Consider the following 12,145-nt stretch of genomic DNA (forward strand, 5'->3'; position numbering starts at 1 on the left):
CCCCAAGAGATCAGGTAAGTGGGGGGGGGTTGCCTGAGCCCGCTGTTGCCGCTGCAATTTGTGCGGCAGCGGTGGTGGGCCCAGGCGGGACGGGGGGGGCTACCTTCTCTGGCAGTGGCAGGCCCGGTAGCCCGGGCCCACCGCTGCTGCAGAAGGTAATTGAAGTGGGGTGGGGGGGTGCCTGGGCTCGCTGTTGCCGCTGCAGTTTGTGCGGCGGCGATGGCGGGCCCAGGCGGGACGGCGGGGGCTACCTTCTCTGGCAGTGGAGGGTAGCCCAGGCCTGCTACCGCCGGAGAAGGTAAGTGAAGGAAGGGCTGCTTTAAACCTAAAAAAGAAGTAGGTGGCTCTTAAGTTGTTCGTCATCAGTTTTCCACAACCCCACAGTCACCTCTGCATATCCTATTCTCCATCCTGTCCTCATGGTTTATATCTGTTTTGGAGAATGAGAATTTCACTGGTACTTTCTGCCTCCTTAGGGAGGATGTGGCTTTAAGGCTGGTGAGCCTTAACTCCCAATTTCCCCGCTTTTTGGTGCTTGGTTGAAAACTGTACATCCTTAACGTTGTTTTGTAAACTGTAGGTTTTTTATTTATTGAATAAAACTTAGCATGTTAAAGAATTAGTATTATTTTTCTGTGTATTTTGTATTGTAATTGTTATGAACTGCCCAGAGAGTTTTGGCTATTGGGCTGTACAGAAATAAAATGAATGAATGGTTTCTGTCACTAATGTGGAAACTCACCATGCAGCACAGAGACGTCACATGTCAAGCTTATTGAGATGTAACAGCCAGGCCAGGAACACTGTAATGGAGGAGTTAGTTATGGGTATGGTATAAATTATTCCAAAAGAAAAATGTTAAAATCCATATTAGCGAAACATTAGGCCAACTCAAAAATCAAAAGCTGTTCTTCAGAATCTTCATCAGGCAAGATGGTAAACAAAGCAAAAAGGCATGGGGGAAGGAAATGATATCTGATGTTAAAGCCATGAAGTCTGCATCTAATAGCTTGCACATTATTATGTCACCTGTTAGTTCGTCAAATAAAGGTATGACACTAATATAGATTTTAGCATTTTGGCCTTTGCTTTTTGTATACATTGTCATTGTCAGCAGCTGCTATCTTCATTGCTTCCAAGCCAATCAGCAAATAGGCAGTGGCCTCGCCTCATCCTTCTCACAACCACCATTGCCTAGTTTAGAGTGAGAGGTAGGTGATGGTGAGGAGGGGCATCTCCAGGAGCCTCTTGTTAGTGAATCCCTGTAGGCAGGTGGGTCCTTGGCAGGTGCTTGACTATGCTTGCCCTTGACATCCAGTCATGCAATTCCTGCTGTAATCTGAGATTAGAAATAACCGCAGGAAGTCCTCCAGGGGATGGGCCTTGGATGCCAAGCCCCACCTCCTGAAGGAAACCCAGGGACGTCTGGTTCAATCGGTACCTTGTTCTTTTAAAATGTAATTGTAATGTTTTTATTCTCTTATTCCATTTGTTCACCACTCTGAAATCTTTGGATAGGGAATGGTACATATTGTAACTAATTAAGTCTGACTGGGGCCTCAGAGGCTGAAGGTTCTGCATCTCAGGTGTACAAGGAGCATGTATGCACCTGCACAGTCATCATGTGTCAGCTTTCATACATATTGCACTTTATTTCCTAAACAAATTGAAATATGTGTGATATTCAGTGATCCTTTTGATTATTTATGCAAATTATATACTTTGGAGATGGGATCCAACGTTCATAGTGGTAATACAAAACAGGTCTTGAGGTGCAGATAGATAGCTTAGATTTGGTTAACTTGGTTTTTCTTCATCACATCAAATATGTTTTAAAAGAGCCATCTGGGAAGCTAACGTGAAGTTAAATCGTGGTGTGTAATGTTTTTTTAACATTCTGGGGGCCAAGAGTAGCGTCTCCTTCAGTAACAACGTCGGAGCCAGCTTCTGCGCAGCTCCTGAGGCGTTTTCTCGGCCCTGTAAGGGATGGAAAGCAAAGTTACGTTCCCCACATCCTCAGACAACTGAGGTGCCAGGCTGAGCCCGCGCACGCGTACTGGGACTCCTCAGCCGAGGGTGGGAGGGAGGTGAGCGCGAGAGCTCAAGGCTTCAGCTCTCCTGTCGCAGTTCAATAGGCGAAGTGCGCCTGCGCACCGCAGCACGGAGGAAGGCGGGGCCGCGTGTTTGGAGCGGCTCACTATTTGGCAGGAAGGTGCGGAGGCCTCGCTCCTGGCAGCGGCTCCCGCACAGGCAGAAGGCAGGATCCGAATGTGGCAAGGGAGAGGAGGGCTAAGCGGCGGCGGCAAAGGAGGAGGGGGCCAAGCGAGACAAGGGGAGCCGCCGCAGCAACCGCCGCCGAGGAGCTGAGCGGCCTGGCCGAGCAAGCGGGGCTGGCGAAGCCTCTGCAGCACTGGCCCCCCCGCCGACGCCACCCCCCCGCCGGGCACCGCACGCCCGCCCGGGTGGAGGCGGAGGCGGCGGAGGAGGAGGAAGCGGCGGCGGCGAAGAAGAAGAAGGGGGCTCGGGCAGCAGGTGAGAAAGCGGGAAGGGATCGAAGGGAGGCAGGCGGGCGGGAAGGAGGGAGGGGGGAACGCGAGAGCCGCCGCGCCGCCCTTGGCCTGGCCAGTCAGTACCGGCCACGGCCGGAGGGAGTCGCTGTGGGGGAGTCGCCGCCGCCCCCCTCCCCTCCCTTGGGGCTGGCGTTATTTATTATTCATTCGCGGCGGGCCCGCGCTGCTCCACCCCCCACCACCCCTCCCGGAAGCTGTTGCCATGAAGAAAGAGGGAGCGAAGCCAGAGGGGAGCTCCCTCAGTAACCTGGCGGGGGAGCGGGAGGCGACCCTCTTCCCCTTCCCTCACACGGCTCTCTAATTGCTCCTCCTCTTGTGCGTGTGTGGAGGGGGGAAGGGACGAGAGGGAGGCGCCAGGCTCGGCTCATTCTCTCCCTGCCCCCCCTCCCACGGCGCCAAAAAACACACAAAACCCCTTCGCCTGAATGTTGTGTACCGCCCCGCTATTGTGTGTCAGGTTGGGGCCCCTGCAGGAGTGCCCAGATCCCCCCCCAACTCTTATCTCCTTCCTCCTCCACTGCCTCCCTCCCCTCCTTCGCCACCTTTATCCCCCTCATAGCCACAGGAATTGAGTCTCCCTCAACGCCCCTGGGGAACTGTGGGGTTCGGGGATTTTGAGCGGGGGGAGGAGAGAGCGGGGATGAGGGAAGGATGCGTGGTAAGTGGTGGTGGAGGAACTGTTGCTACTGCTGCCCATGAGAATGTGTGTCGTCGTTGCCGCCACCTCCTCTCTCCCTCCCCCCCACCACACTAAGTAGTCGAACGGGGTAGGAAAGAGCAACATACTCCACAGCGCCGGACACAGCAGCTCTGCGTGTGTGTGTGTGTGTGTGTGTGTGTGTGTGTGTCAGGCTTTGCTGGGTTCCTTTGTCTGCTGTTGCTGCCTATCTCTCCTCCCTTCTCTCCTTTCTTTCTGCTTTTCTCCCTTCCGTCCTCATCGCTCTCCCCCCTCCTCTTTTTCTTCTCTTCTCCCTCTCTCCCCCCCTCCCACCCATCTCTTCCTTCACAGACTCCAAGAGCTGCTGCAGCTGCAGGTTTGTAAATACTGGGGACACACACACATGCACACACACAAAAGCAAAACATGGCTGACGCTCTGCCTTTTCCTCCGTGGAGCTCATTTTGTCTCTGCTTCTTAGCCTTTCATCCACTTGTGTCGTTCCCTCTCTTTATTTTCCCTCCCCTCCCCCCCTCCGGAAGGAAAGGCAGTTCACCCACCCTAGTGTGTGTGTGTTTCTGTGTGGTTGCATAGCAAGGGTAAGGATATTTGCTCTGAAGCATTCTCCCTTTTGGTTTGTTGTGAACAAAACGATGAACTAAAAGTCCAAAAGATTCTGGAAGCTTAGTTGAGGCCTTGTAGAGGGGGAGGGGTTGAGTGGGGCGACCTCTGCTGAGAAGCTTGACTGGAATGTGTGTATCTTCCTAGGTGTGGGGGAAGGGAGGCGGATGCACCAAAACGTTGGCGGTGATTAAGTAGGTATTATATTAGCCAGTATGCTTAGAGCGAGTCCTTTTATTTTGGGACATGCCTGATTACCAGGTATCAGACAGTATATTAGCTCTAAAACAGGGTGGCAAAACTATAGATTCTTTTCCAGCCTGATCTACTTCTCCTGGTAATATGCTGTTGTGCTGTGAGAAACAAAACTTTGAATCATCTTCACAATAGTTCCATAAAATAATTTGCCCTCTTAATGACCCTATCGTGGCTGAAATATTTGCATACAATGAAGAATTGTGCTTGTTTCTTCTGTGCTTCAGCAAGTACTCGGATTTCAGGTTCTTCATTATCCCATGTTGGGTAGCAAAAAATATCCAACTGTTTCTAACCACTGAAGACTTTTCACCCCTAAGATCCTGGTCAACCAACTAGCACCCCCTTCTGGTTTCTACAAAACTTCATAAAACAGTTTTGAACTGACTGCATACACATCTTTAGCTGACAGTGTTTTTTCCCCTCTACACATTCTTCTGTTGTAAAATGACCTTGAGTATAATTGCATGTTTATCTTTAAAAGATGATAATGTACAAGAGTTTTCTGTGATTCTCTGCTGCTTCTGGGTGGCTGCAGCTGCTGAAAACTATTTTGCTATTGTACATTTTACTTGGAGTGTATTTATTTGGAGTGTATTGCTAATACTTAGAATACAGTTTTATGCTAATCTTTTATATCAATGTTTCAATACTTTTGTGGTCTTTGTATAATATAATCAATAAAATTAGTAGTATCTTTCAAAAAAAATTACAGGATAACAGAAATTTAAAGTTTGAATGATGACTGGTAAACTTGCTCTGAAATTGCAGAGCAGATTGGTACAATAGTGAACATTTTAGTTAAGGTTTAGGAATTAGAACTCTTGGTTCTGTTGTCACATGACAGTGTTGCATAAATGCTTAATCAGGAGCCTTTGTTCAAAATCATTACTTCATGTTAGTATACATTATAAAATGCTTTCAAGGTGCAGAGGCTGGATAAGGGAGGTTCCCAAAACGAAGGGTTGCACCACTACTGAAAATGCTTGGTTAGTCTCTGTCCACCAGTGAGGGCAATGTGAGATCTGTTTTAGCCCAAGACTGTGATAGGGAGCTTTTAGTTAAGTTCTTGTTGGGCTTTTTACTCAGCATTCTTGATAAGAGTGCCAACTTGTTGAGATCAGTGGATGATGTCTTGCACCCTTTTCTTCTCCCAGGTGTGGGTAAATCTATGAACTCAACAAGCAGGGCATTATCTATGATGGCACCTCATCCTCTTATACTATGTAAAATAGTTTCATCAGATAATTAGGGATGTTGGCTAGGATCTACTTCGGCTACATTAGAATTCGCTTGTTGTAACTTTGTAATCTTTGCTCTAGGACAGTGAACCAAAAGCAGAGGTGAGGACCTTTGCTCCAGTGAGAATAGCTGTTTTTGGAAAACTACCTGAGGATCAAACAGGTGGGTATTCACACCTGACAAGGCCTTGACAAGGGTTAAAGAATGTTTTAATCTGTGTATGAGGGCTAGTTTCTGAGAAGGACATTTAACCTCAACTCTTAAAATATTAGAGACAAATCTATGGCCCTAAAGCTTAAAACACTGCGTCAGAAAGGACTTTAAAATAAAAAAAACCCTGTTGTAGGAACACTTGTCAACCCCTGCAGGCAAGGAACAGTGGAACTTCAGAGGATTCTTGCATGGGTTGGGAGTGGTACATGAGCAAAACCCGTAAGATAAGTAAGTTTAAGCCCTTTAGGGTTCTACTGTAATAGACTATTTTCTGCTGTTACAAATCTTGTTTGTTTGAAGAAGCTGTGATTTCTAGCATAATTTTTTTTTATGGTAAGCCAGAGTTCAAGGAAAGGAGAGGCAGAAAGGTGGACCTGAAATGCTAAAATAAAGTTTAGGTGAGAGGATGCTGGTTCTCTGGGCAAGGTTCATTATTGGCAAAAGGAAGGACCAGACTGGGAAGCTATCTGCTGTTTCCACTTGTAAAGGAGGGATGGGGGTAAGCAGGAACTTGGGCCCAGGCAGACAGCTGTTTTTGAGGACATATTTTGTAGGTGACCCTAAGACATGTGACCATAACTTGTATGCTTGTCCAGGAGGTGCTGTATGGGAATTGTACTTGATGCTGGAATTTTAATTTGGGAAAGGCAAGGAAGAACTTGTAACAAAGCAAACTTGACTACTAGGTCTACATGTTGCAGGCTGGTTTGAGAGTACAGTCTTAGTCTCTTAAGTGTTTTATTTTGCTACTATCATGTTTGTGAAAAGTGCAATTTAGATGGCCCTATGCATGTTTACTTTGGATTAAACTTGGTGTGACTTCTGAATAATTTATTTATTTTATTTATTTATTTATTACATTTTTATACCGCCCAATAGCCGAAGGTCTCTGGGCGGTTCACAAATAAATTTATAGATCAGCTTATTCTTTGCAGACTAGTTTCCACTTGCTAAGTCAAACTTTCAATTGAACAAGTTAGTCCTATAATTACCTAATGCTGTTTCCATCTGATAGGCAGTTTGAGTCAGTACTCAGGAATATTGTAAGCAAACTTCCAAGATTTCCCATTGTATTCAGCATTATGCTTAGCCAAGCTTGAAGCCTTCACAATGGACAGAGATGTGTGTCCTCTATGCTGGTGTCAGTATTCTTTTCTGTCTTTCTGCTGCCTGAATGTAACCTGAAGTGACCTAGCTTTGCGCACCCCCTCCCTACCCCCCACAACCTGTTATGTACTGTGCCAAAGGGTTGAGGCAAGATGTGCAGAGTTGTTTTTTGGTGCAGCCTGGGCAGTGTGGCTTTGTGCAGGTGGTCAGTCATTTAGAGAATTTGATACTTGACTTTGTAATGACTTTGCTATTAGAAATAGTCCTGTAATATGGAATGTTGAGAGGGATGAGACATCTTAAGAAAAGAATATGACAATTTCCCATAGTTGCTAGAACATTAACTCGTGCAAAAGTTTCAGTGTTTTATAGGCATATCTTGCAGTTTCAGCTGATGGCGAAAAGAGCAAAAATTAGTATTTAATTGGCACATTAGATCGACCTGCAACTATTACGGAATCAAACACTAGTTTAAGGCTATGTTAAATTTAGTCCTTTATAAATATTATGCATTGACGGATCCCACATACTTTAGCCAGGAAACTTTGGGGAATGTTCATAGTTATTGTCAATAAAATAGGGCTGGAACACTAGCTGGAAAGCCCCTCTTAGGAGCAATTCCCCGTGTTGTCTATTTAATAGGGAACAAGCCTATGTTCTGGTGAACTGAGTCAAGGGGCTCATCTACACCAAGCAGGATATTTCACTATGAAAGTGGTATATAAAAGGCAGGAACCACACTACTGCTTTATAGCGGTATTGACATGCACTGCAGCTTTATAGTGGTACTGAAGTGCACTGATAACTGTTGGTGTCCATGACACATCTACACCAAGCAGGATATAGAACTATGAAAGTGGTATATGGTATATGCCATGTGTCAATGGGCCCCAACAGTTGTCAGTGCACCTCAATACCGCTATAAAGCAGTAGTGTGGCTCCTGCCTTTTATATACCATTTTCATATCACCTTCATAGTGGAATATCCTGCTTCGTGTAGATGAGCCCAAGATCTGATCTCTTTGAAATATTGATATGGCAATCTTTTTGTTATTTTCAAACTTCTATGTTATCAACTCATCTCCATTTGTTATCTTAGATATGATTTAATTTCTGTGAATCATCCAGAGATTTTCAGGTATGGGGTAATATAGAAATATAAGAACTGAAATGTTCTTGCTTTGAATGTTTCCTTATTTGAGTTACAATCTTTTTGTAATTTGTCAGTTTCTGTAAATATTTGTAAGAAATAATCAACAATCCATCATCATTGTGTTCTTGATTGATGCACTTCAACTATCAGTAAAGTTTGTTGAACTCTAGCCTGATTATGATGGTCTGACTTTTGGTGATCTGACAGTAGGCCAGAACTGTACTGGGAAACTGAGGAAATTGGATGTTTGGAATGTGCACTTGATATTAGGAAGCATGGAGTCTCTGGAGTGATTTCCCCTCTTTGCAAGTGAATGGAGTGATTCCTCCCTTCACTTGAATGGGGAGACGGAGTCCTCTCTGCCAAAAAATGGCTGGAGAGTGGGTTCAGTTCACCCCTCATTAAAGGCCCTAGGGGCAACAAGGTCCTTGGTGGTAGATGACATTTGCCCCTCTCCAGCTGATTTTCAACAGGGGGGCTTTTCCCTCCATATTCAGACAGTGGGCTGATCCACCCATTAGCTTAAATAGGAGAAGTCCTCTGTGACAAACAGTGGCTACGGAGGCGCACAGAGTCCATCCCAAACCAAGGAACCCTTTTCCCGAAGGTTCTTTGGTGGGGCTGGACTTTGCTCCCCCCACAGTTATTTTTATTTTATTTTATTTTATTTGTCAGAGAAGACTTTTTTCCACCCAACTTAAGCTAATGGAACAAAGGAAAGTGGAGCTGGAAAGAAGAAAAAGAGGAAAAGGAGAGAGAAAAAAATGATCCAGAGAGAAAAACCAAAATGAGTAGCACATACAGGGTGCATGTTCATACATACACATGTGCGCGCACGCAAACACAGATAAGGGCATGCATGCTCCCACCATTTTGTGATTGCCTTCACCCCATAGCATCGAATTTGTGGTAGGGCCCACGGCAATTTTTGAAAAAGCCAAATGAGGCCACAGGGCCAAAAAATTTCAAGAATAGAATATGTGAACATTCTTCTTATATGAATAGAAGATGTGAAGGACAGTTTATTATGGAAAAACTGAGAATGAATGTCATAATTTTGGTGCTTTGAAACAAAATATCCCCCTACTGAGAGAGTGGTGAAATTACCACAATTCAGGATACTTGTACATCTGATAATTAAGATGTAAAAACTGCCATTATCCTTTGAGCTCATAGTCGGGAATGACTGTCTGACATCAATCTTCTTATTTAGAGTGTACAAACAGCCACCAAAGGTGTAATGGGTTGCATCCAGCATTTTATTTTGGCACTGAGAACATCCCCTGAGCAGAGATCCATTTACAATGCTCCTGCAGGTGGAAAGAGAAGGAAGAGTTGAATTTTTGCTTATTTGCCTCCTCTTCCTGCAGCACCCCAGTACAGATGTGTGAATAGAATCAGTAAGTCATCTGTTTCTTTAGTATAAAACTCCTGTTGTCCACTGGCACTGGTATAACTATTATGATATTGTTCCACTTACACCTGCAGTTTTAATAAATGCATGAGCTGCAGTACTCTGATTCTAAAGACTTTTGCTTAGTAACAAGTTCCATTGATTTCAGTAGAAGTTATTTACTAGTAAGGACCTGTTGTCACACCTAGCAATAGAATGTTAAAAGTAGCTCCCATGCTGCTGAATATGAAACTAAAGCAGGCATTTGCGTGCTTTGGATAAAGCTGTAACGTGAATTTTTGAGGTTAAATGATTTGTACTTCGATTTAGGTCATACTTCAGGTTCACATACTTGAAATGCTTGGTGATTCATAAATGGTAGCATAAATCTAATAGTATAAGTGGTGGTTCACTTAAGTTGTATTGTATATGCAACTGTTGTATTGGAATTTGTTCAAAGTTTATATTGTCTGTTAATTCCTCTGAGTGTAATAATATAGATAAGTATTACCCACTTGTATGATCACTATTAACCTGTCAAATCATTCGCAGCATTCAGAGGTGAGTGCCATTGTTTAAGTAGTCAAAGCAGCACCATCATGCACAAGAGGATCAGCAGGTTTGGGAGAACCTCAACAAAACCTTTAGAAAAAACTTTAAGCAGCAGGAGGAAATAAAAACCTGAAGGCTATGGTAGGTCTGTTGATCATATGTTCCTGAGACTGTAACTGTTGTCCGCCAGAGGTAGTGGTGGGATGAGGTATGCAGCAGGGCCAGGTCACTCCATGGTGCTCTAGTTCTGGAGCATGGATATGAATTGGGTTTGGGGATAGTTGCACTAGGCAGTAGGTTAGTGCAGGTGCGGCACTAATCATCCCTACCGCATTTCATCTGCTTTGCACTGTTCATTTGGGGCAGATGTTACCATGGTGCCCTTATCTCACCAGTCTTGCCCAGTTTGCCATGGGAGGATGTGCAGCAATAGCTGTTCTGGGCTATGTGAGCAGGCAGAGCACATTCCATGGTGATAAGCAAGGTACTGTTGTGTCCAACTTGTCTTTGGTTCATAGCAGTGCTTTTCTCCTCAGTGTAGCCTTCCTTTTCTGTCAGTGTTTCTGCTGTATGCTGTGGATAGGGCATTTGGCAAGACTTGTCCCACTTGGAGCAGTGGCTGGTTCCCAGGTCCTCAGTTGACGAAGAAAAAGAGTAAGCTGAACTGAAAAGAGAAGTGTTTGCTACCATCTTATGGCTGCATACAAAGAGTGATCGGAAGGAGCTAGGAAGCAGTGTGTTAAGCAGCCTGGTTTCCAAGCACTGCCAAGAAGTTGTTTCTCCTGGGTTTCTGCGTGAGGGCAGAGGAAGCCACCTGCAGGAGAAAGAATGACACTCTGGGAGCCAGAGTTCAAAGTTGTATTTAGCAAAATAACATTAAGCAGTGAAAGACGTTCTTTAACTTTCAGTGTACCCAAAATACCTCTGACTAGTGGTAGCATTTAGCACTATATTTGGTTTCCTGATTTGAGTTTATATCTTATATTTGCCTGTCTACAACTTCTAGAAAGAAGTATAAGGTTGGCCTATTATATAGATTCAATGTTATGCAAACTTTTTGTTAGACTAGCTGACCCAGGAAGATGCTTCCTGATGAGTACTATCAACTGCCCTTCATTTTTATTATATATCTTGCCCTTTTTTCAGGGACCTTATATGTTGCGGCCAGAACTTTTCCTTGGGAATTCTGTTTGTGCTCAGAAACACAGCTCACAATGCAGGTCTTACTTAGCAGAGTAAGTTTATTAGCTTCAGACTTCTTTACAGTTCCGTGTCATTGTGCAGAGTGACAAAAATCTATACACATATACACAGTTTTTTATCTATATTACATACAGCTGTGATTAGGCTAACCCAGCCTCAAGGATCTTTGGTATGTTCATATCATTAACACCATGATATCTTAGAGAATCCTGGCAAGGTTCCCAGTACAGCTTCTATCTCAAGGTAATTGCTCACAGATAGTCTTCCTCTGCTTAGTCTTGAGATAGCCACACACACAATTTTAATGACTACGCAAGCCTTTTACTTTCTTAAACTTAACATTATATATAGTTGTTTCCTTGCTTGTTGTATTCTCAACAACCTTATAGGTTAGTTAAGGCTGAGAGATGACTGGCCTAATTTGACTGGCCCATTTGATCCCAGAACTACCCAATCCTGGTTCAATTCTGTATCCAACATAGCACTTTGACATTTTTAAGCCATCAGTGTAAGTTTGAAATGTAACTAACATGCTCTAGTTAAGCTCTAGCCACTTGACTTATGAGGTCACTAGCTATACCTGAAATTAGAAGGCTTTCTTCTATTTGCTCATCTGACTAGCAGAGTGGCTAATACTTTTTTTAAAAAAATGAGGACAGTGATATGAGTTTTCCGGAAAATTTCGAATTGGAAAAATTCTTATAATGTAATTGCAGTTGGCATCCATTCATTGGTTTTGTTTTGTTTTGTTTTTGTTTTGTTTTTACATTTTTATACCGCCCAATAGCCGAAGCTCTCTGGGCGGTTCACAAAAATTAAAACCACAGTAAAACACCCAACAGGTTAAAACACAATTACAAAATACAGTATAAAAAGCGCAACCAGGATAAAACCACACAGCAAAGTTGATATAAGATTAAAATACAGAGTTAAAACAATAAAATTTAAATTTAAGTTAAAATTAAGTGTTAAAATACTGAGTGAATGAAAAGGTCTTCAGCTGGCGACGAAAGCAGTACAGTGTAGGCGCCAGGCGGACCTCTCTGGGGAGCTCGTTCCACAACCGGGGTGCCACAGCAGAGAAAGCCCTCCTCCTAGTAGCCACCTGCCTCACTTCCTTTGGCAGGGGCTCACGGAGAAGGGCCCCTGTAGATGATCTTAAGGTCCGGGTAGGTACA

General features: G+C 44.2%; 1 protein-coding gene across 2 annotated transcripts in view; it reads left to right on the forward strand.

Moving 5' to 3' along the window:
* Positions 1 to 2,198: 2,198 nt before the first annotated feature.
* Positions 2,199 to 12,145, forward strand: part of SPIN1 (spindlin 1) — a 50,344-nt gene continuing 40,397 nt past the window's right edge. The window contains exon 1 of one of the 2 annotated variants that reach the window (XM_063129437.1): positions 2,199 to 2,532. The gene's annotated coding sequence lies outside the window, so the exon portion shown is untranslated. Of the gene's footprint in view, positions 2,533 to 5,426; positions 5,509 to 12,145 lie in introns of those variants that run through there. The other variant, XM_063129438.1, reaches the window with a different exon arrangement.

Source organism: Elgaria multicarinata, chromosome 6, assembly GCF_023053635.1.
Source record: "Elgaria multicarinata webbii isolate HBS135686 ecotype San Diego chromosome 6, rElgMul1.1.pri, whole genome shotgun sequence".
NCBI classification, from domain to species: Eukaryota; Metazoa; Chordata; class Lepidosauria; order Squamata; family Anguidae; genus Elgaria; species Elgaria multicarinata.